Source organism: Mesoplodon mirus (genome assembly GCF_964341445.2).
Source record: "Mesoplodon mirus genome assembly, chromosome: 2".
In the NCBI taxonomy this organism is placed as follows: domain Eukaryota; kingdom Metazoa; phylum Chordata; class Mammalia; order Artiodactyla; family Ziphiidae; genus Mesoplodon; species Mesoplodon mirus.
Window position 1 is genome coordinate 29,047,038 of NC_138977.1, and position 24,683 is coordinate 29,071,720.

The 24,683-nt window shown below is 40.4% G+C and overlaps 1 protein-coding gene across 4 annotated transcripts in view; it reads left to right on the top strand.

Annotated features, from left to right (window-relative positions):
- Positions 1-24,683, top strand: part of MARCHF1 (membrane associated ring-CH-type finger 1) — a gene marked incomplete at its 5' end in the record, with an annotated part of 448,487 nt that overhangs the window by 351,399 nt on the left and 72,405 nt on the right. The gene's annotated exons all lie outside the window — the stretch shown is intronic.

Consider the following 24,683-nt stretch of genomic DNA (forward strand, 5'->3'; position numbering starts at 1 on the left):
GAACTGTTAGCACTCTGACAGAGGATATTCAGGGCTTGGGGGGTTTAAGGTCAGATTTTTGTATCAGAAAAATTTCCTCTGCAGTTGGTGCTGATTTGTTCTCCAGTTATCTGACTCAGCAGGGTAATTTGAGACTGAAAGGGCACAGAAGCAAGTCACAGAGGTATCTGCGGGGTTGCTGGGGCCTTCGGGGAAGGAGACCACGTTAACTTTGGCGATAATTGTGTACTAAAAGGTTTCAATGTGTAGACAATTCATAGCTATGAGACTGCTTGTTTGCACTTTTTACCCGACTGGATACAATTTTCAAAATAACTTAAATTTAAAAGAATAATGTGACTATCCAGGCTAGTATGCACAAATAAGACAATGTTGAACAAAACAAATATTTTGGATTTTCCTATTATACCTAATCATTTAAGCTGCTTGGATTCTGTTTGGGAGCAAGTGATGTTTTTGTTGCGTAATGCTTGGTTTGGGGGGCTTATTTTTATGAAAGTTGAAGTTACTTTATAAAACATGTATGTTTCGTGTGAATCACGTGACCCAGAGAACACTTCCTATGTTCATTCAGGGCAGGACGAGAAGGAGAATTAAGCTCTGGATGGAAATAATATTGTAATGGTTTGTTCCTCTGAAAGTTTTGTGAAATAGTCATTCATAAAATGTTCGTTCATTTATTCACTCAGGTGTTTATTATAATCCATCAGGCGCTGAAACTATTACAGTGCATAAGATTTGTAGGGTCTCTGACATCTAGAGCTTACAATCTGATGGGAATAACAGACACGAAAGCTCTTTCACAGTTAGTTACAATTGTCATAAGGAATGTAGGAGCGTATAATGAGGAAGGTTTACCTATGCTGGGAGATCAGAGAAGGACTCTCTTAAGGAAGTGACAAGCTGACTGAGGCTCAAGCATAACAGGAATTGATCAAGGAAAGAGCAGGGAAAGCCGTCCAGGCAGCAGGCCAGTAGGGTTCCAGGGAACTGAGAGCCGAATGCTGCTGGCGGGGTGGGGGGTGGGGGTGAGGGAGGGACAGGTGGTGGAGCTGAGGCTAGAGGGGTGGAGAGGGCCCTGTAAAACACGCTAAGTGGTTTAAAACAGAAGTGACACCATTTCACTTAGATACTAATACGAGTAAGTTTCTTGTAATTTTTTTGTGTGTGTGTGGTATGCGGACCTCTCACTGCTGTGGCCTCTCCCATTGCAGAGCACAGGCTCAGTGGCCATGGCTCGCGGGCCCAGCTGCTCCGCGGCATGTGGGATCTTCCCGGACTGGGGCACGAACCCATGTCCCCTGCATCGGCAGGCAGACTGTCAACCACTGTGCCACCAGGGAAGCCCTCTTGTAATCTTTTGACTATGATTTAAGTGTGACTTTGCTAAAATGTCTGGGGATGGACTAAAACACTATTTCTAGTCTAGATGAAGAACTCCCCAATCACAAACATCTGTGGTCATTCTCCAAATCTACTTCCATAGTAATTTAATGAAAGAGAGTCAGAAAAACTAGTTGTAGGCTTAACGGTAGTTGGAGAAAAATGTAATGCTTGTAGTTAAAGTCATAGTGGCCGGCTCTCTGAAGTTAAAAGCACTTCTCTGGAGGAACATTTTCAAAGACAGGATATTTAACATAGACTTCTATTAATGAAAGTGAGATCGATGGACCTATAGTTATCATTTCCTACCATGGGTTATCGTCAAAATATACCCACTAAGCAAATCCTATGAGCCGTATATTATACTGGGAGCTGAGGATAAAGTGACAGAAAGACTTGATTCTTCCCTTAAGTGGCCTATTTTCTAGTGGAAGAAATCAAATGTATACCCGAAAAGATGAATGTTCAAGATCGCACAGGGTAAATTTAAGAAGAGGAATACTACAGGAATTTGAAGAAAGAAAAATTGCTGAGAGCTGACATAATCCAGGAACCCCTTGAGAGGTGGGATTGGGGCTGAGAAAAGGAGAAGTTAGCCTGGCAGAGATGCACAGCCTGCATCCAGGCCCTCAAGGCAAGGGCCCAGGCGGGGACTAGGGAATGCCACTGTGCACCCGGGAACTCTTTGTGAACTGTGTGACTAGGTTAGAAGGTTTGCATAGATGGATAACTAGAATATTTTTTAAAAAGACATTGTGAAGAAAACATGCATGTCCTTCCAAGGAGCTTAACTCTGTTCCGTGCATCCCTGTTTTCAAACTGCCTTGCTGAGCCTCTGGGTGCCAAAGGGGCTGCCGAGGACAGATCAAGGCAATTGTGCTCCCGTTAGCGCATCTTTAACCAGAGGGTTGGGGTTCTATATAACATTCCTTTAAGGAAAAAAAAGAAGATTCCACTGTAAAAAAATAATGTAGAACAGCCTTTGCTAAATCAAATAAGCTTGATGAAGAACAACTCGTAAGAGTAGTCACAGTGACGCCAATGATGTACTGGGAAGGGACCTAGATGGAGGAGGAGGAGTGGTGATGTGGTTGAGGCAGCCTTTCTGCTGTTTCTCTACTTCGGGGTGAGTAGGATGAGGATGGTAAAGGGGAATGAAAGGGAGGAACAAATGGCATGCAGGCATTTGCATCCCCCCAGGTGAGCAGGATCCCCCCCCCCGCCCCCGCCCGCCAGGCCATCAGGAGCAATCTTAGTGCTTGCAGTCAGTGAGGGCAGAAGACAAAGAAGTCAAGAAAGACTCCAGACCTTGGAAGCTGGGAGGTAGTAAAAGCCGATGTTACTGACAGAGGCAGAAGAGGTCAGAGGCCAGTTGGCTAGGGAAAGACATGATGAGTTTAATTGCAGGCAGGCTATTTGTGGTGACGGTGACGTCCCAGGGTCGGCTGTTGAGCAGATAACGTGAGTCACGTCACTGAAATGCAGGAGGGCAGTCAAGGCTGGGTCTGTGTGATTTTTCAAGCAGTAGTGAACTATATACACAGACCAACACTAAACAGCTGCATGTTTGCAATGGTCATTAACGTGGTGTATGAGCACAGGGTAATCTCATCAAGATATTAAAAATGAAAATCTCAAGGTCACGGAGAACATATAGATTTGGGTATCATTCTCAGGGAGGTAACTGAGATGCCTGGAAAGTGAATGAAGTCTCTATATGAGATCATATGTAGGAAAAAAGCCTCTGTATGGACCCAGCCCAAGCACCAGGGTCCCCTGCATAGGACGAAGATGAACTCACACTCCTGCCGCTTGACATGGACAGGCAGGAGGAGTCTCAGCTACCACCACAAAGCAGAAGCAGCTCCTAAGCCCTTCTTCCTTTTTTCTTCCTGGCATTTAGTCCCACAGGGACGTTGTACCCACTCTTGACCCTCATCAAAGCCTTGCGCAGAGCAAGTTTCTCTATTACCTTCCTATAACTTAGAGGGAACTTAAATCTTCGTGCTATCACACCCACACTTGTGGAGTAGGAAAGGCTTTGCCTTTTTTTTTTTATAGAAACTTTACATAAAAAAAATCACGTTAGCTCATGCATGAAACTTGTCCGTAGTCTCTTAGTTGCCGTCAGTGGCAAGTTCAGAATCTTTCATAGGATTTACAAGGCCCTGCATGATCCATCTGACCTGCCTGCCCAGCTTCAACAGCATCATCCACAATGACCTACTCATGCCGGCCTGTCTTCAGGTCTCTGAAAGAGCCAGGCCTGTCCCTTTCAGGGCCTGGGATGCCTTCACATTACCTGCTGTGCCCTTCACCAAGCTAACTCCTGGTCATTCTTTCTTGATTTAAATGTCATTTCTTTAGGGAAACTTTTGTGATTCCCTAACCGACACGCAGGTCCCCTTCACTTCCATAACATCATTTTTATTTCATTTTATTGGAATATAGTTGATTTTCAATGTTGTGTTAGTTTCAGGTGGACAGCACTGTGATTCAGTTACCATAGCATGATTTTTAATTGCCAACATCTATGTATTTTTGTGATTGACGGTATCAGGTTTGCTCCCTGCAGCGTCCAAAGCGCCTGGAACAGTGCCTGGTAGATAGCACAGACTCAACATACAGTTTTTGATTGAATAGATTCAGGGAAAATAAATTTTTTGAAGGGAGTCATTCTTCCTATGTGAAATCATAGCAGTAAGTGGTGGATTACCTCTCCTGCAGTGGAGTCCCATGTAAAGAATCTTCTTCACGAGCAGCTAGTGGATATCAGTATCAGCTATGGGGCCTGTAAAAGGCAGACCACTGTCCCCACCCCCGGAGATTCTGATGCCCTTCCTCTGGGGTTGGGCCCATGACTTTGCGTTTCTAAAACATTCCCAAGTGATACAGATGCAGCTGATCCAGGGACCACGTGTTTTGTTTTTTTTTTTTTTTTTCTTTTGCGGTATGCGGGCCTCTCACTGTTGTGGTCTCTCCCGTTGCGGAGCACAGGCTCCGGACGCGCAGGCTCATAGGGATCACATTTTGAGAACCACTGTTCGATGCTACAGATGCTCCCTGGGCTTTCTGTGGGAAAGGCTGAGTTTGGGAAGCATAATTAGAGTTTTCTGTCATCCTCTGCCAAGTGCTGACACAAAAAGCACCAAATCAGATCACTTCCTGTATTTCATGCTGTCATACCAGCGTGGGACAGGTCATCAAGCTAAAACCGTAGGCTGACAAAGTCCCAACTTTACCAGCAACTCAGCTGTCATGGTTTGACTGTTGTTTCCCTTCAAACACACTTCCTCATCCCGTCTATCCCCACTTCTGTCAGTGAGTTCACAGATCCCCTGAATTTCCAGTTTTGACAATGTTTTCTTCTCATTAGGTATATCCGGTCCCAACCAAGTTCTGTCACTTCCTCTAGATACTGCTTTGATTTGGGTCTTCTTTCCCGTTACCACCATCCCCTTGTGACTTTACTCTACACATCTGTTCTCTCTCCACATCCACCGTTTACCCCCCGTTTTGGTCAGGACTTGTCTCTCAGGTTAAGGTTGGCTGAAACCAGTTCAAATGAGCTTGATGTCTTAGCCACAGAAATAGAAAATCTGGGTACACAGATGCCCTCGGGGCCTCCAGAGAGTCAAGCAATGTGGTTCTCTCACTCTCTCTCCTTCTCTGTGTGGTTCTTATTTTCTCTGACTGCAGACAAGCTTCCTCTGTACAGCAGAGGGAAGAAACATTGTGGACAGAGATAGTGGCAGGCTTACATTTTACCAGCAGTGGCTTAACAGAAAAGGGAAATGTTCTCTTCAAGCAGTTACATGAAATCCCAGAGAAGGAATAGAATTCACCTGCCTTAGGTCACATCCATGGGCTAATCACTGTCACCAGGGCATGGGTCATTATGCTTGGACCTAGTCCTTGGGTGGGAAGGTTGGATTTAAAATGTGGCTATGGGCAGCCCCTTCAAAACCTTACGAATTGGGGAAAGAACACGTCAACACCAAAAAGAACAGCACTAGTACCAGAAGAAGTGGGAAAAGAATTATGAGCGGGGAAAAAAAAAAAATAGAGTACAAGGTCCTACTATACAGCACAGTGAACTATATTCAATGCTCTGGGATAAACCATAATGGAAAAGAATATAAAAAAGAATGTATATCTGTGTGTGTGTATATATATATATATATATATATATATATATATATGTATGTATGTATAACTGAATTACTTTGCTGTACAGCAGAAATTAACACACTGTAAATCAACTATACTTCAATTAAAAAAAAAGTAGTGTTCAACCACCATCAAATGCAGTTCTTTCCTTCCTAAATGTCTTTCTCTTCCTCTCCAAACGCCCATATTTAGATATGCTTTCTCATTTTTATCCTCTTCCATGAAGCTTTTCCAAAGTATTCTGGTCCATGGTGACATCTTCCTTCTTACAATTCCCATAACCTTTATTCTCAACATCATGTCTTTAGTATTCAGTCATTTTTAAAGTGGTTTCAAGTGTGTTGGTTCCCTTTTCTCTACACAACAAGCTCCTTGAAGGTAGGACTCATGTCTCACACCTATTCTGTGCCCTACGCAATACTCAGAATAACTTGGGAATTTAGCAATGGCTCACACAGAACTTTTGGAATGGCTTTGTAATCAGTGAAACCTAAGAGAGGAGACTTGCAAAAAACATGGGTACTATAATGGGAATTGGGTGACAGAGGGAATATTGAATTCTTTCAATGGTTTCATTAAAACAGGAAGAGCCCAGAAGTAAATAATAATTCCTAGTAATGTTTTAGATCTGTCTTGGGTTGGATGGTGAACTTCAAGGTATACTTTATGTTATTTTTCTCTAGCCTTCACCTTCATTAAGAAAAAATTTTGAGGCAAATTGGATGAGAAAATGATAAAAATAGTCTATATGTTGACTTGTTTAATTGTTGCAATAATTTTGATCTGGGTATGGGAAAGTAGAGACAGAAAATTTCTAAAACTCCAAGTGTTCGTAGCAGAAGACTGCCTTTCAAAAGCAACAGAATCATGCTTTTTGACGAAACACTGGGGTTTTTTAATTGATTTAGATTATTTTTGAATCATAGGCCTGAGCTCCTAAGAAAATTGTGCTTAAAATGGACCTTTTTCTTATCCCTGTCATCGTATCTGTGTGCCCACTTATTCATTCACACATTGAGCAACTATTTCTTGGGAATTTACTCTGTACCACAGCTAAGTCCTAGAAGCTGGAAATACAGTGGAAAATGCAGTAATGGTCTCATCCCTAATGAACTTATATTCCAGGTGGTAAGACAAATAATCAAACAGGCAAATGTAAAAAAAAAAAAATCCATGAATAAACAAAGCTAAAGGAACATACTGACCTAGTAGAACAAAGCAGGTTTCCCTGTGGAACTAATAATTAAGGAACAATTCAAAGGAGAAGCAAAGAGAAGAGATACAAGTGAGCACGCAGAGATGAGTGATTCGGGAGAGAAGGATTTCCCTGTAGCCCCTCAGGGAAGCAGGAGGAGGGGGTGGGAGCCAACCACGGGGTCTTTATCAGCCACAGTTAGGAGTTTGGACTGTGTTCCAATGACAAGGGGAAGTTTCCGTAGACTTTTAAGTAAAAGAACGACACTGTCACTTTTGTGTTTTGGAAGAACACTCAAGCTACTTTTGGAAAATAGATAGGAAGGGCAAGAAGGTAGCTGAATGAACCCGGTTAGAAAGCCAGCGCGGTGTCTCAGGAAAGAGGTGATGGTGGCCATGAGAATAAAAAGAAGTAGATGGATTTTTTAAAGTATTTTGAAAGTAAATCAAACAGGACTTGATGATTAAGTACCTATAGATCTGATCTCAAGTTTCTGATTTAGAAAACTGGGTAGATTCTAGTGCCATTGACTGTGGAGAGAACACACTGAGAAGCAGAAAAGGAGAGGAGTTCAGTTTTAGACATTGATAGTTTGAGGCACAAAACAAACATCCAAAGAGAGATATCAAAGAGACATATATAGGTCTAGAGATCAGAAGTGGCATTGCAACTTTAGATGAAGACTAGGAAATCTTGAGCCAATAGGTGGTGACTGGCGAGATCTCCCATAGAAAACTGCAAACTGAGAGGATGAGGGCACAGAGAACCCCATGGAACAGCAACATTTAATGGCCCTGGGAAAGGAGAAGGAGCAGGTGGAAACCCTGGAGTGTGTGAAGGAAAGAGAGAATAGACCAGGTGGAGGGAGAGAGGAATTGGGGGGCCTGTTTGTGCTTTTTATATAGAGAACCCTTGGGCTCAAAGAAGTTGAAGATGCAGGAAACTGGGAGGATTGCTTATTTATTGAGGTCCCACAGGGAAGGTAGAAAAAGGATGGGACCCAGAGCCCAAAATAGAAGGATCACTGTGGTGAGGAAAATAGGTATGTCTTTCTTTCCAATAGAAGAGAACAAGGAAACGGTAGATGTGAACAAATGCAGATCTACAGATTATAAAATTTTCTTTTTATGACCTTGTAGAATGAGGGAGTTTTGCAGGGTCAAACATCCAGGGAAATTTGAATTTCAGATAAACAACAAATAGTTTGTCACTGGGGCACATTCATACAGTAAAAAGTATTCGTTGTTTATCTGACATTCAAATTTTACTGGGCATCCTGTGTATTTTTTCTAAGTCTGGCAGTGCTAAGAATAACAAGGGAGAAAAGCACATTGAAAGCGCTGCTGAGGCTCATAACTGAGTTTATGGGGCCACAGCTGCAGGAAGTGCAGTTTCCCTCAGCAGCTCATCGTTTAAATGCAGATATGACCAAAGGAGGGCAATTGAACAGGGACCTAAAGGAGTGACATCATGAAACAGCCAGGTTTCACACTTAGCACAGTTTCATGTATTTATTCCTATGTGTCCCCAGGGACACACTTCACATTTACATTTTGAAATGTAAAAACTAAGACAAATATGCTTTACAAATCAAGATTTTTAAAGCAAAATAACATTTCACTGAGTAGTTTTTCTCTCTAAATATGTATTTAGAGGAAAAAGCATACTTCTCTTTACCTTCCCCTTTTAGGCAATTATGATGGTCATTGGGAAGACTGGGTTCATAGATTCATGGACCATCCAGGTCGCTTTCCAGTTTGCTCTCTGAGGATCCTTGAATATCAGCACTCTTATTATCTATTGTTACCGAACCAAACTTGGGTCTGCTCTCCTGCACTCAGTAAAGCCAATCCACTGACACCGGGTTGTGATGAAGGAAAGTGCAGCGTTTATTGCAGATGCCAAGCAAGGAGTCCGGGGCAGCCAGTGCTCAAAACCCAAACTCCTCAGTGTGTTTCAGCAAAGCATTCTTAAAGTCCAGGTGAGGGAGTGGGTCACAGGGTATGTGATCAGCTCATGTGCAATTCTCTGATTGGTTGACAGTGAGGTACCAGGGTGGTGTCACAGGGGTCAACATCATCAGTCTTCAGTGCCAGTAGGTCTGGGGGCTACGTGCTCATGGTCGTCAAGTAATTAATTTCTTCCATTTGGTGGTGGCTTTAGCATCTGTAAAACAACTCAGGAAATGTGCATCAGATACTGGTATCCAAGTATTTCAAAGAGGAGCTACAGCAGAGGATATGGTGGAGGGGTCCATCCCCAGAAGCCCACATAGGCTCCTGCTTGGTTACATTATCTCTTCCTTGGACATATCATTTCCTGGGAGCCTCTTTCCTTCCAGAGCCTCTAATTGTGAAAGCGTTCTTTGTAATAGTTAATAGCCTGTGTCCTTCTATTTTCTATTTGTTAGCCCTAGATTTATATTCAGTCAGTAGTAGATTTTTTTTTTTTACTTTTGTTACATAGTCTATTACTTCCATTAGTTTTTCTGTAAAAAAAAAAAAAGAAAGAAACTGACATTCTTTGTCAACGTCCATTCCATGAGTAAAAGATAAGCTGTTCACCGTCTTCATCATTCAGGTGAGAAAGTTTATCCGAAGTGACCTAAAGAGAAGCATTCATTTCCAAGAGGTAACAGACTCTTAAGGAAGTTCACGAATTTATTGTCTTCCTTATGCCTTTGCCTTTGTTTTGCTGAGTCTTGTAGGAATTAATAACAACCTTTCTCCTGTTCATTTTAATAATGGCTGAGTTGGTAGGAAATACAGGCATGAACATTGCTGGTGACCCTCCAGAGATGAGTTACTCGGGGTGACTCGACACAGAGTCACAAGGTCTCACTTTCAATTCTTGCTTTCTCTCTACTTAGAGCAGGCAGGCTGCAAAAGGTGAAGTGGCCCTCTCTTCATTTATGTGATCAAAAATGAGAAAAATGGATGTGTGTTGCAAATAGGTGCGTTGCTAGTCTAATACAATGTTTAAAACTAATTCCTTTCCTCCAAGTGAATAATTGAATTCATTGCAGTCCTCGGCAAAACTTCAGATATACATGATGCTACTTTATTTCACAGAGTAAAGGTTCTCAAAAAGATAAACGTTGATGACACCACATTTTAATGTTATAAATGTTTGGTGTGATTTCACATAGAATTTCAGCATTTAGCTCAGTAATTTGTATTTTGAATGAACAAAAACAATAAATGAAGGCACTTAGAGAGAGATATATATACACACACACCCCCCCACACACACACATGAAACATATAAGAAAAAAACTTGAAAGGCTAGCAGAAACGGCAATTTATATCTTTTTTTTTCTATCTTTTAAGACATGCAGGCTTTTTTCTAATTGTTCTGAATTAGGAGATAATCTTTCCAGGAATGAAATGACAGTGTCATCAATAATACTGATTGTCTTGACTGTTAAATTATCTTACATGACCAAAACCAAGCGGGTTGATTCATTACCTTCTCATTTGGCTAACCAAGTAACTCTGATTTTTGGAAAGAATATGTATTCTGTAGGCAAATGATGTAACAAGTAGTACATTTAGAAAGGAAAAAAGGAAAAAAAGCAGAATTTTTTCTGCTTATAAAAACGTCTTACTTTAAGACTTATAAAAAATCTGCTTATAAAAAAATCTACTTTAGATTTGAATCAAGCAGGAATTTTCCAGCCTCAGAAAGCTTCAGGCAAAGGTACATAGAAGTACGAAGCTCCTTCAGAGGTAAAAGTCAATATCTACATATTACAAAGCTGTTTATACTGTGCTACATTTATCTTTTCTTTGATAATTTCCATGATTGTTAAATGCCCAATCATAGCAAAGTGCAAAATACTGAGTGAGAAGGAGTAGCGATTAGAACAAGTTTATCTGCTTCTAATTTAAAAGCAATATGTGTTCAGGATTACAGTTATCTTGAACTATAAACCTTCTCTAATGAACTTATATCTGTTTGGCAATATGGAAAAAAAAAAGAAAAACACCCTCTCTCCTTTTTTTTTAAAAAACATCTTTATTGGAGTATGGTTGCTTTACAATGGTGTGTTAGTTTCTGCTTTATAACAAAGTGAATCAGCTATACATATATATATATCCCCATATCCCCTCCCTCTTGTACCTCCCTCCCACCCTCCCTATCCCACCCCTCTAGGTGGTCACAAAGCACCGAGCGGAACTCCCTGTGTTATGCGGCTGCTTCCCACTAGCTATCTGTTTTACATTTGGGAGTGTATATATGTCAATGCTATTCTCTCACTTCATTCCAGCTTACCCTCCCCTCCCTGTGTCCTCAGGTCATTCTCTATGTCTGTGTCTTTTTTCCTGTCCTGCCCTTAGGTGCATTAGAACCTTTTTTTTTTTTTTTTTTAGATTCCATATATACGTGTTAGCATATGGTGTTTGTTTTTATCTTTCTGACTTACTTCACTCTGTATGACAGTCTCTAGGTCCATCCACCTCACTACAAATAACCCAATTTCGTTTCTTTTTATGGCTGAGTAATATTCCATTGTATATATGTGCCACATCTTCTTTATTCATTCATCTGTCGATGGACACTTAGCTTGCTTCCATGTCCTGGCTATTGTAAATAGAGCTGCAATGAACATTGTGGTACGTAACTCTTTTTGAATTATGGTTTTCTCAGGGTATGTGCCCAGTACTGGGATTGCTGGGTCATATGGTAGTTCTATTTTTAGTTTTTTAAGGAACATCCATACTGTTCTCCATAGTGGCTATATCAATTTACATTCCCACCAACAGTGCAAGAGGGTTCCCTTTTCTCCACATCCTCTCCAGCATTTATTGTTTGTAGATTTTTTGATGATGGCCATTCTGACCGGTGTGAGGTGATACCTCATTGTAGTTTTGATTTGCATTTCTCTAATAATTAGTGATGCTGAGTAGATTTTCATGTGCTTCTTGGCAATCTGTATGTCTTCTTTGGAGAAATGTCTATTTAGGTCTTCTGCCCATTTTTGGATGGGTTGTTTGTTTTTTTGATATTGAGCTGCATGGGCTGCTTATTAATTTGAGAGATTAATCATTTTTCAGCTTCTTCATTTGAAAATATTTTCTCCTATTCTGAGGGTTGTCCTTTTGTCTTGTTTATGTTTTCCTTTGCTATGCAAAACTTATAAGTTTCATTAGGCCCCATTTGTTTATTTTTGTTTTTATTTCCAATTCTCTAGGAGGTGGGACTAAAAAGATCTTGCTGTGATTTATGTCATAGAGTGTTCTGCCTGTGTTTTCCTCTAAGAGTTTTATAGTGTCTGCCCTTACATTTAGGTCTTTAATCCATTTGAAGTTTAGTTTTGTGTCTGGTGTTAGGAAGTGCTCTAATTTCATTCTTTTACATGTAGCTGTCCAGTTTTCCCAGCACCACTTATCGAAGAGGCTGTCTTTTCTCCATTGTATATTCTTGCCTCCTTTATCAAAAATAAGGTGACCATATGTGTGTGGGTTTATCTCTGGTCTTTCTATCCTGTTCCATTGATCTATATTTCTGTTTTTGTGCCAGTACCATACCGTCTTCATTACTGTAGCTTTGTAGTATAGTCTGAAGTCAGGGACGCTAATTCCTACAGCTCTGTTTTTCTTTCTCAAGTTTGCTTTGGCTATTCGGGGTCTTTTGTGTTTCCATCCAATTTGTGAAGTTTTCTGTTCTAGTTCTGTAAAAAATGCCATTGGTGGTTTCATAGGGATTGCATTGAATCTGTAGATTGCTTTGGGTAGTAGAGTCATTTTCACAATGTTGATTCTTCCAATACAAGAAAATGGTATCTCTCTCCATCTGTTTGAGTCATCTTTAATTTCTTTCATCAGTGTCTTATAGTTTTCTGCATATACGTCTTTTGTCTCCTTAGGTAGGTTTATTCCTAGGTATTTTATTCCTTTGGTTGCAATGGTAAATGGGAGTGTTTCCTTAATTTCTCTTTCAGATTCTTCATCATTAGTGTATAGGACTGCAAGAGATTTCTGTGCATTAATTTTGTATCCTGCTACTTTACCAAATTCATTGATTAGCTCTAGTAGTTTTCTGGTAGCATCTTTAGGATTCTCTATGTCTAGTATCATGTCATCTGCAAACAGTGACAGCTTTACTTCTTCTTTTCCAATTTGGATTCCTTTTGTTTCTTTTTCTTCTCTGATTGCTGTGGCTAAAACTTCCAAAACTATGTTGAATAATAGTGGTGAGAGTGGGTAACCTTGTCTTGCTCCTGATCTTAGAGGAAATTATTTCAGATCTTCACCATTGAGAACAATGTTGGCTGTGGGTTTGTCATATATGGCCTTTATTATGTTGAGGCAAGTTCCCTCTGTGCCTACTTTCTGGAGGGTTTTTATCATAAATGGGTGTTGAATTTTGTCAGAATCTTTTTCTGCATCTATTGAGATGATCATATGGTTTTTATCCTTCAATTTGTTAATATGGTGTATCACATTGATTGATTTGCATATATTGAAGAGTCCTGCATTCCTGGGATAAACCCCACTTGATCGTGGTGTGTGATCCTTTTCATGTGCTGCTGGATTCTGTTTGCTAGTATTTTGTTGAGGATTTTTGCCTCTATATTCATCAGTGATATTGGTCAGTAGTTTTCTTTCTTTGTGACATCTTTGTCTGGTTTGGTATCAGGGTGATGGTGGCCTCATAGAATGAGTCTGGGAGTATTCCTCCCTCTGCTCTGTTTTGGAAGAGTTTGAGAAGTACAGCTGTTAGCTCTTCCCTAAATGTTTGATAGAATTTGCCTGTGAAGCCATCTGGTCCTGGGCTTTTGTTTGTTGGAAGATTTTAACCACAATCTCAATTTCAGTGCTTGTGATTGGTCTGTTTATATTTTCTATTTCTTGCTGGTTCAGTCTCAGAAGGTTGTGCTTTTCTAAGAATTTGTCCGTTTCTTCCAGGTTGTCCATTTTATTGGCATATATAGTTGCTGGTAGTCATCTCTCATGATCCTTTGTATTTCTGCAGTGTCAGTTGTTACTTCTCCTTTTTCATTTCTAATTCTATTGATTTGAGTCTTCTCCCTTTTTTTCTTTATGAGTCTGGCTAATGGTTTATCAATTTTGTTTATCTTCTCAGAGAACCAGCTTTTAGTTTTATTGATCTTTGCTATTGTTTCCTTCATTTCTTTTTCATTTATTTCTGATGTGATCTTTATGATTTCCTTCCTTCTAGCTTTCGGGGTTTTTTGTTCTTCTTTCTCCAATTGCTTTAGCTGTAAGGTTAGGTTGTTTGTGTGAGATTTTTCTTGTTTCTTGAGGTAGGAGTATATTGCTATAAACTTCCCTCCTAGAACTGCTTTTGCTGAATCCCATAGGTTTTGGGTTGTCATGTTTTCATTGTCATTTGTTTCTAGGTATTTTTTATTTCCTCTTTGATTTCTTCAGTTATCTCTTGGTTATTTATTAGTGCGTTGTTTAACCTCCATGTATTTGTATTTTTTACAGTTTTTAACCTGTAATTGATATCTAGTCTCATAGCGTTGTTGTTGGAAAGATACTTGATACGATTTCAATTTTCTTAAATTTACCAATGCTTGATTTGTGACCTAAGATATGATCTATCCTGGAGAATGTTCCATAAGCACTTGAGAAGAAAGTGTATTCTGTTATTTTTGGATGCATTGTCCTGTAAATATCAAACAAGTCCATCTTGTTTAATGTATCATTTAAAGCTTGTATTTCCTTATTTATTTTCATTTTGCATGATCTGTCCATTGGTGAAAGTGGGGAGTTAAATTTCCCTACTATGATTGTGTTACTGTCGATTTCTCCTTTTATGGCTATTAGCATTTGCCTATGTATTGAGGTGCTCCTATGTTGGGTGCATAAATATTCACAATTATATCTTCTTCTTGGATTGATCCCTTGATCATTTTGTAGTTCCTTGTCTCTTGTAATAGTTTTAATTTTTATTTTATTTTATTTATTTATTTATTTATTTTTTGCGGTACTTGGGCCTCTCACCATTGTGGCCTCTCCCGTTGCGGAGCACAGGCTCTGGACGCACAGGCTCAGCGGCCATGGCTCACGGGCCTAGCTGCTCCACGGCACGTGGGATCTTCCCGGACTGGGGCACGAACCTGTGTCCCCTGCATTGGCAGGCAGACTCTCAACCGCTGTGCCACCAGGGAAGCCCTGTAATAGTTTTAATTTTAAAGGCTACGTTATCTGATATGAGAATTGCTACTCAGGCTTTCTTTTGATTTCCATTTGCATGGAATACCTTTTTCCATCCCCTCACTTTCAGTCTGTATGTGTCCCTAGGTCTGAAGTGGGTCTCTTGTAGACAGCATATATACAGGTCTTGTTTTTGTATCTATTCAGCCAGTCTATGTCTTTTGGTTGGAGCATTTAATCCATTTACAATTAAGGTAATTATTGATATGTGTGTTCCTATTAGCGTTTTCTCAATTGTTCTGGGTTTGTTTTGGCAGGTCTTTTCCTTCTCTTGTGTTTCCTGCCTAGAGAAGTTCCTTTATCATTTGGTGTAAAGCTGTTTTGGTGGTGTGAATTCTGTTAGCTTTTGCTTGTCTGTAAAGGTTTTAATTTCTCCATTGAATCTGAATGAGATCCTTGCTGGGTAGAGTAATCTTGGTTGTAGCATCTTCCCTTTCATCACTTTAAATATGTCCTGCCACTCCCTTCTGGCTCCCAGAGTTTCTGCTGCAAGGTCAGCTGTTAACTTTATGGGGATTCCCTTTTATGTTATTTGTTGTTTTTCCCTTGCTGCTTTCAGTATTTTTTCTTTGTATTTAATTTTTGATAGTTTGATAAATATGTGTCTTGGCATGTTTGTCCTTGGTTTTATCCTGTATGGGACTCTGTGTGCTTCCTGGACTTGATTGACTATTTCCTTCACATATTAGGGAAATTTTCAACTATAATCTCTCCAAATATTTTCTCAGTCCTTTTCTTTTTCTCTTCTTCTTCTGGGACCCCTATAATTCGAATGTTGGTGCATTTAATGTTGTCCCAGAGGTCTCTGAGACGGTCCTCAATTCTTTTCATTCTTTTTTCTTTATTGTGCCCTGTGGTAGTTATTTCCACTATTTTATCTTCCAGGTCACTTATCCATGCTTCTGCCTCAGTTATTCTGCTGTTGATTCCTTCTAGAGAATTTTAGATTTCATTTATTGTGTTGTTCATCGTTGTTTGATTGCTCTTTAGTTTTTCTAGGTCCTTGTGAAACGTTTCTTGTATATTCTCCTTTCTATTTCCAAGATTTTGGATCATCTTTACTATCATTACTGTGATTTCTTTTCCAGGTAGACTGTCTATTTCCCCCTCATTTGTTTGGTCTGGTGGGTTTTTACCTTGCTCCTTCATCTGCTGTGTGTTTCTCTGTCTTCTCATTTGCTTAACTTACTGTGTTTGGGGTCTCCTTTTCACAGGCTGCAGGTTCATAGTGTCCGTTGTTTTGGGTGTCTGCCCCCAGTGGCTAAGGTTGGTTCAGTGGGTTGTGTAGGCTTCCTGTTGGAGGGGACCGGTGCCTGTGTTCTGGTGGTTAAGGCTGGATCTTGTCTTTCTGGTGGGCAGGTCCACGTCTGCTGGTGTGTTTTGGGGTGTCTGTGACCTTATTAAGATTGTAGGCAGCCTCTCTGCTAATGGGTCAGGTTGTGTTCCTGTCTTGCTAGTTGATTGCCATAGGGTGTCCTGCACTGTAGCTTGCTGGTCGTTGAGTGGAACTGAATCTTAGCATTGAGATGGAGATCTCTGGGAGAGCTTTTGCCATTTGATATTACATGGAGCTGGGAGGACTGTGGTGGATCAGTGTCCTGAACTTGGCTCTCCCCCATTGGAGGCACAGGCCTGACACTTTGCTGGAGCACAAAGACTCTGTCTACCACATGGCTTAGAAGAAAAGGGAGAAAGAAAGAAAGAAAGAAAGAAAAAAGAGAGAGAGAGGGAGGGAGGGAGGGAGGGAGGAAGGAAGAGGAAAGAAAAGAAAAGGAAAGGAAGGAAGGAAGGAAGAAAGAAAATAAAGTTATTAAAATTAAAAATAAGACAAGATTATTAAAAATTAAAAATAATTAAAAAGTAATTTAAAAAAAGAAAGAAGGAAAGAAGAGAGCAACCAAACCAAAAAAAACAAATCCACCAATGATAACAAGCACTATAAAGTATACAAAAAAAAAAAAACGGACAGACAGAACCCTAGGACAAATGGTAAAAGCAAAGCTATACAGACAAAATCACACAAAGAAGCATACACACTCACAAAAAAAGCAGAAGGAAAAAAGAAATATATATATATATATTTATAAAAAGGAAGAGAGCAATGAAATTAATAAATAAATGTACCAATGATATTAAACTCTAAATACTAAAGATAAACATAAAACCGGAAACATGTTAGATGCAGAAAGCAACCCCCAAGTCTACAGTTGCTCCCAAAGTCCACCTCCTCCATTTGGGATGATTCGTTGTCTTCAGGTATTCCACAGATGCAGGTACATCAAGTTGACTGTGGAGATTTAATGCGCTGCTCCTAAGGCTGCTGGGAGAGATTTCCCTTTCGCTTCTTTGTTCGCACAGCTGCAGGGGTTCAGCTTTGGATTTGGCCCCGCCTCTGCGTGTAGGTTGCCTGAGGGCGTCCGTTCTTCGCTCAGACAGGATGGAGTTAAAGGAGCCGCTGATTCGGGGGTTCTGGCTCACTCAGGCGGGGGTGGTGTGGTGGGAGGGGCACGGAGGCGGGGCGAGCCTGCGGAGTCACAGGCCAGCGTGACGTTGCACCGACCGGAGGCGCGCCTTGCGTTCTCCCGGGGAAGTTGTCCCTGGATCCCGGGACCCTGGCAGTGGCGGGCTGCACAGGCTCCCGGAACGGGAGGTGTGGATAGTGACCTGTGCTCACACACAGGCTTCTTGGTGGCGGCAGCAGCAGCCTTGGCGTCTCATGCGCGTCTCTGGGGTCCACGCTGATAGCCGCGGCTTGCTCCCGTCTCTGGAGCTCCTTTAGGCAGTGCTCAATCCCGTCTCCTCGTGCACCCTTTTGGGAGGTCTGAGGTCAGTACGTGTTCTGTAGGAGTTGTTCCACGTGTAGATGTATTTCTGATGTTTTTGTGGGGAGGAAGGTGATCTCTGCGTCTTACTCCTCCGTCATTTTGGAGGTCTCCTCCTCTCTCTTCTTTCTGTCACATAAATTCCTTTTTAAACCTATATATTCATATATTTATGCAAACAGGAAATGAACACTGTGTACATATGCTGATGAATATTGGGTACAGTGCTTGTTGCTATCAAATCATTATTTGTATCTGAGAATGTATTTATAGCTTGAGCATTTCCTCCATTCCTAATCACCATATTTGAGTTCTCATCTTCCTTGTAACTGTTGCAGAGTAGTTATACATTCATTTCAAATCTTCTGCAACCATCCTCAGACATAGGTAAATTTAAATACAGTGTCTAATTCGGTTCAGAAATTAAAATGGCCCTAGAGCATCAGCACCATGACCTTCCTCCCACCTCTGTTCCAGAGGACTCTTGGTTCCCCTCCACTCACTTGCATGTTTTTGCAGACTGAAGATGCCATAATCCCAGAGTCCTGGGTTTGGGTAGCTTCTTGGAGGTGGCCTTTACTTTAGACATTAGACTAAAAACTCTCCTCTTTCCTTCATGGTTATCTAATAAGTAATAATCGAAACCTCCTTATTTTCTGCCGAAGTTGCACCACTTTGTTCTTGTTTGGCCCTCTGAGCCTCACCTTAACAAATTCTGGTGTCTTTATTGTAGAGATTTTGGGGTTTAGGCTAGCTCACAGCTCTCTGAGGGTGTTAACTAAGGAGTTTTGCCACATTCTCAGCCAGTACCAAGGGAGAAAATTAAGGAGGAAAGAAAGAAAAAATAATAACTAGAATGAAATAGAAGTCATATACACTGTCAAAATGTCCCATGATTGGGTTTCCCTGGTGGTGCAGTGGTTGAGAGTCCGCCTGCCAATGCAGGGGACATGGGTTCATGCTCCGGAGCAGGAGGATCCTACATGCCGCGGAGCGGCTGGGCCCGTGAGCCATGGCCGCTGAGCCTGCGCATCCGGAGCCTGTGCTCCGCAACGGGAGAGGCCCCAACATGAGAGGCCTGCGTACAGCAAAAAAAAAAAAAAAAAAAAAAAAAAGTCCTATGATTGAGAAGTCCTGGTTCCATCAGCACTTGAAAGCCTCAAAATCCTACCAGGTAGAGCTGGAAAGACCTAGAGAGCTCACCTCACCCAGTGGTTCTCAGTCTGGGCTGCACATTAGACTCACCTGGGAAATTAAATTAAAAAAAAAAGTGTTGCTGCCAGAGCTTCATCCAGATCCCTCTGGAAGCGATGTCTCAGCACAGGCACATCTATAAAAGCATCCTAGATGATTTTCATGCACAGTCAGGGCTGAGAATCACTGATTTCCAGCTCAGTCTTGGGTGAACAAATTGACCCCCAGAAGACACGTGTGTCATAAGAAACCTACTTCGTGTAGCGGCCCACTTGGTGGCACGTCTGTGATCTGGACTCAGTAGAATGGACCCTGGGGTGAACGACGGGTACAAATAATTTCCTCTCGGCTCCTGAAACCGTTTGGGACAGGGGTTCCCAAACGTGACAACTTGATTGGAGGAAATAAAAGATACAATTGTCTTTTACAGTTTCCATCTTTGACGAAACCTCAAATTTCTCATCTAGTTGCAATTCACTTACAAATGACAGGATAGGAAATAAAACCCAGCTAAATCCATGGTTCCCAAAGCATAGTCCCTGCACCCATAGCATCAGAATCATGTGGGAATTTGTTCGACATGCAAACTATTGGGTCCCAACTTAGACATACTGACTCAGAAGCTCTGGGAGGGGGGCCCAGCCCCTAGTTTAACTGGCCCTGGCCCTCTGTGTGAGTCTGATGCAGGCTCATGTTTGGGAACCACTGGAGCAGAGGCTGCAGAGGAGAAAACAGACAATTGTCATTTCATGCCTCCATGGGTTGAGCATAGGTGCTGGGGAGGGTAAGGAAAAGGATCCCAATGCAAGTCATGCATAAGAGACAGCAAAACACAAAGCAAGTAAAGGAGATGATACATGTTTGTAGTTGAAAATTTTCTGTGTCCTTTTTAAGTTGTTTGACCCCTTTTTCATGTATATATATGTGTGTGGTATATATAGGTATACATGTGTATATGTGTGTGTGTGTACACACACACTCAAAACGGATAAAATAGGGAATTGAGAAAATCAGGACACATGAAAAGAAGGGTAGAAAACCACTAAATCCACAAAAATGCATATATGGAGATTTACTACAAGTTTAATTTTCATAAGCACAGTGGTCAAAGAAAGAAACAGGATTCACAGAAAAGCAAATCGAGTGTTCAGATGAAACCCAGCTTTTGCTACTAAAGAATGACTGAACAAAACTTCTTTCCTTATAATGAGAACATTTCAATATAGTGGATGGCATCCTTGGCTACCTGTGTGTAAGCAACGTGTGCCACTTTCTTTGACAACCGAGGCTTGGCAGAAGACAGAGTTAAGGCCCTATCAAGAAACTGGAGAGCTCCCTCAAGATGAGCACTTAAGAGGAGGCTTCTCCAACTCCAAAGCTCCCTAGACACTCAGTATTTGTGGGAAAAAGAATGTCAGAGGAGCACATGTCCATGTCCACTGGCAGCCTGCACTTTTTCCTGAGAACTAGCTCAAGATCAATCCTCTCTTGTGTAACCACTTCACTTTCCCATGATGATATGTAATAACTTGCACATTGTTGCAAGGATGATTTTTAAAGCATGATTTTACTTTGCTTGGTTTTACTTTGTTGTGTTTCATTTACATTTTATTTTAGTCTTAAAATGTGCCATTGCAAGAGCCTATTGATTTTATAAGAAATACAGTGATGTATCCTAAAATTCATGGCTTATATATTTTTGATCATTTTGCATGGTCTACTATATACAATATATCATTTGTGAAGAAGAGAAAAGGTTGAGATAAAATCATCTTAGATTCGCTTAGGAAGAGCCTTTGAAGAATAGGATAAAAAGAGAATATGCTTCTTCTTCCTCACCACCCCTACTCACCTTCCCCACAATGAACCAACGTGACAAAGTATAACCACAGGTTGAGGCCACTCAGCTAAAAGAGCATTCGTCCCGAATTCCCACCTATGAAGCCACAGCCGTCAACATCCCTTGGGAGATATCTTAGCCCAAATTCTACTCTGTGCAGAAACAAGGCTCACAAATGAGTTTAGCTTATGTAGCTTCTTCATACCTTTGCCAGTGGTTAGTTAGCTTCAGATTAATTTTCCTGTAGTTATCACGAGGATGTGTTGCAGCGATAAGGCAGACGCCTTTTGTTCCATTTGCAGCTGTTTAATTACCTTACTTTTTGTCAAATGCCATTAAGGGATCGAGCGTGGAAATCAGCAAACCCTGCATCAGTGTGGTTCATTGATATAATGTGAATATTCCTTATGGACTGAAACATATACATTTACGTTTATAACATATGTATATGTGGGTATATATACAATAGATATGTAACCTTCTATAATAGTTTAAGCTGTTATAGTTAGGCTCAAGTAAAATACTATTTGTATGAAATCAAACTGAAGCTACTAGCAGTTTATATTCACTATGTACTTTCTTAGAGAACATACACCTTAAGATGCTATTTGAAAATTAAAATATAATTTGAAAATAAAAAGCAGTAACATATCTCTTTCCTGTTATCTCTGCCTTATTATTATGTCTTTGAAGCAGCTGTCTTTATGTGAAGACAGAAACAATTAAAAATTTTTAAATGTATAACTTCAACATGGGGTTTAATGAAAGGTAAAGTAGAACATTTCTTTTTCATGCACAAACTACAGAAGTGAAAAATGCAAGTGCAGAATGAAAACTTCAAGCATGGTGTTGCACTATACATAATGCAAGATAAATGAAGAGGAGTTGACTATCATGATGAATTCCCAGTTTGTTTTGGTTTGTGATGATTTATAGCTGACATATAATATGAGCAACAGTAATATTGCTTCTCCATTTTCTTGATATCTGTGCAGACTGTGTCTTTTTCTTTAATGCACAGAGAAGAGAGAAGGTAAAATTCTGGGCTTAATATTTAGAAACCTCTTGGCTGTTCTACTGCTAATTGGAAAAAAGTCTATTTCTTTTTTTTTAAATTTTTTTTATTAGTTTCTGCTTTATAACAAAGTGAATCAGTCATACATATACATCCGTTCCCACATCCCTTCCCTCATGCATCTCCCTCCCTCCCACCCTCCCCATCCCACCCCTCCAGGCAGTCACAAAGCACCGAGCTGATCTCCCCGTGCTCTGCGGCTGCTTCCCACTATCTATCTACCTCACATTTGGTAGTGTATACATGTCCATGCCTCTCTTTCGCTTTGTCACAGCTTACCCTTCCCCCTCCCCATATCCTCAAGTCCATTCTCAAGTAGGTCTGTGTCTTTATTCCCGTTTTACCCCTAGGTTCTTCATGACATTTTTTTTTAATTCCATATATATGTGTTAGCATACGGTATTTGTCTTTCTCTTTCTGACTTACTTCACTCTGTATGACAGACTCTAGGTCTATCCACCTCATTACAAATAGCTCAGTTTCGTTTCTTTTTATGGCTGAGTAATATTCCACTGTATATATGTGCCACATCTTCTTTATCCATTCATCCGATGATGGACATTTAGGTTGTTTCCAGCTCCCGGCTATTGTGAATAGAGCTGCAATGAACATTTTGGTACATGTCTCTTTTTGAATTATGGTTTTCTCAGGGTATATGCCTAGTAGTGGGATTGCTGGGTCGAATAGACTTGTTATTTGAAATAATTATTTGTTATAGGTAATTCTGTTGTTATGTGGAAAAACATCTTTCAAATATGTTTATTCATTGACATATCTGAAATCCAAGAAAATTGCATCTATGAGAATGTGTGGAACTGCTTCCTTCTGCTTTTCAAAATGACCCTCCCCATACAGTGTAACTAAGTTAAAAATTAAATAGTTTCCAAGTGGTGCTTGTGGTGACACACAAATGCTCAGAGGCCCTGTAAGTCGGTTAATCTTGAGCCTCTGTCCGGAGAAGCTTTTCTCTTTATTTCACTGGAGTCAAGTTGATTTACAATGTTGTGTTAGTTTCAGGTGTACAGCAAAGTGACTCAGTTATACATATGCACATTCTTTTTCATGTTCTTTTCCGTTATGGTTTATCACAGGACACTGAATATAGTTCCCTGTGCTCTACAGGAGGATCTTGTTTTTGATCCATTCTCTATATCATAGTTTGAATTAAAACCCTGAAGTCAGTGTAGTCAGTCCTTTCCTCTCCTCTCACGGCTCATTCCTGTTCCTCTTCCCAAGTTCGTGTCTACATCCCACCAACTTTACTTATTCCATATCTCCTGTTATCTTTTTTCATTGTCACGACTGTTACACTACTGCATGTTCTTATTACTGTTGATTTTGACGATTGTAATATTCTCTTCTTTTTCTTTCTAATCTCTGAGGTTACACAGGCAAATTAATCTTTCTAATAATTTTCTTTCTTAATCCGATTCTTTATTGAGTTCCCCCTCCAACTGAATATATTGATAGTTAAAACTTTTTATGTGCATGCCTGTGTGTGTGTGTGTGTGTAAATGTTGGCGCTGGGTGAAGGAAATGTATTTTAGGCTCTCCACAATCTTAATTTGTCAGCATGACATCCCAATACAATCCTACCCAAACTTTCATGTTCCTTTCAAACTTAGCCTCATACTTGACCCGATTACCTGGTGATTCCTACTTCTAGGCATTCACTGAAAGGATCTTCTATGTCTGGAGTATTCTACCAACCTCCATCTCCATCTGCCAAAAATTCTCCTCAGGCCCCAATTCCACTTCCTATAAACATCTTCCATTAGGCTCTAGCCACTCTCCCCCCACCCCCAATCTACACATTCTCTTTCCCTGCCTTGCACAGCATTTGATATGGCATACATCACACGGTGACTTGGATTCCAGCTAGTTGTGCAGCTGTCCAATGTATAAAGTGTTAAAGTATAAGCTCCTTGAAGGACAGAGACTGAGACTTACTCATCTTTGCATTTATCTCAGCACCTTGTATAAACTTGCACACATGCAACAGATTATTTGGTGAGAGAATGATTACATGAATAAATAAACAAATAAAGGAATACGTGAATAAATGAATCAAGAATGACCAGTGTTCACTCAAGGTGGCTGGAGCTGCTATAAAACATCAAAATTTTGCCAAGACACTCGCTTGCCTATGTAGGAGAACTTATATGCAGAAGCATATTTTTAATTCATTCAGTGCATTCTTGGTTATCTGTAAATAAATACCCTTCTTTGTCAGTTATGCATGGCAACTTGAGACTTCCTTTGAAGTAATGCTCCACCAGATAAGATTAATGAATAAACAAAAACAGAAAGAAGTCATGGTTGAGGATGAGGTTATGAGGATTCAAACACTAAGCAATCACAGAAAAGCGCTATCACAAAATCAATTTGAATTAAGAATCTCTGCTACATGCAGAAAAGTAAAAGGACTAAAAAGTTATAATGATAAGTTTTCTGATAGCTCTGTTATGCATGTACAAAAGTCCTATTCTGCATCTGAGCAAATATATTTCTTTGGTTATATCTCCACAGAAAGCAAATGAGTGTGTGTTATCTGTCCTTTTGTTTTTCCTTTTCCCTTCAACGCATGCAGTGAATAAAAACTGAGCCTAACAACTTTAAGAATTCCTGCTTAGAAATGTCTCTAGTTCAGTTTTGTCCATCTTACGAACACACACAGAAAGGTCTCAAAGCTGACGTAAAATGAATGTTGGTGACGTGTGAGAGTGTAGAGAGAATCATTACCTCAGGATATTTATTCAATGTTTATTATCTATTAACTCATCTATATGTCACCAGAATTATAAGGTAGGATCTG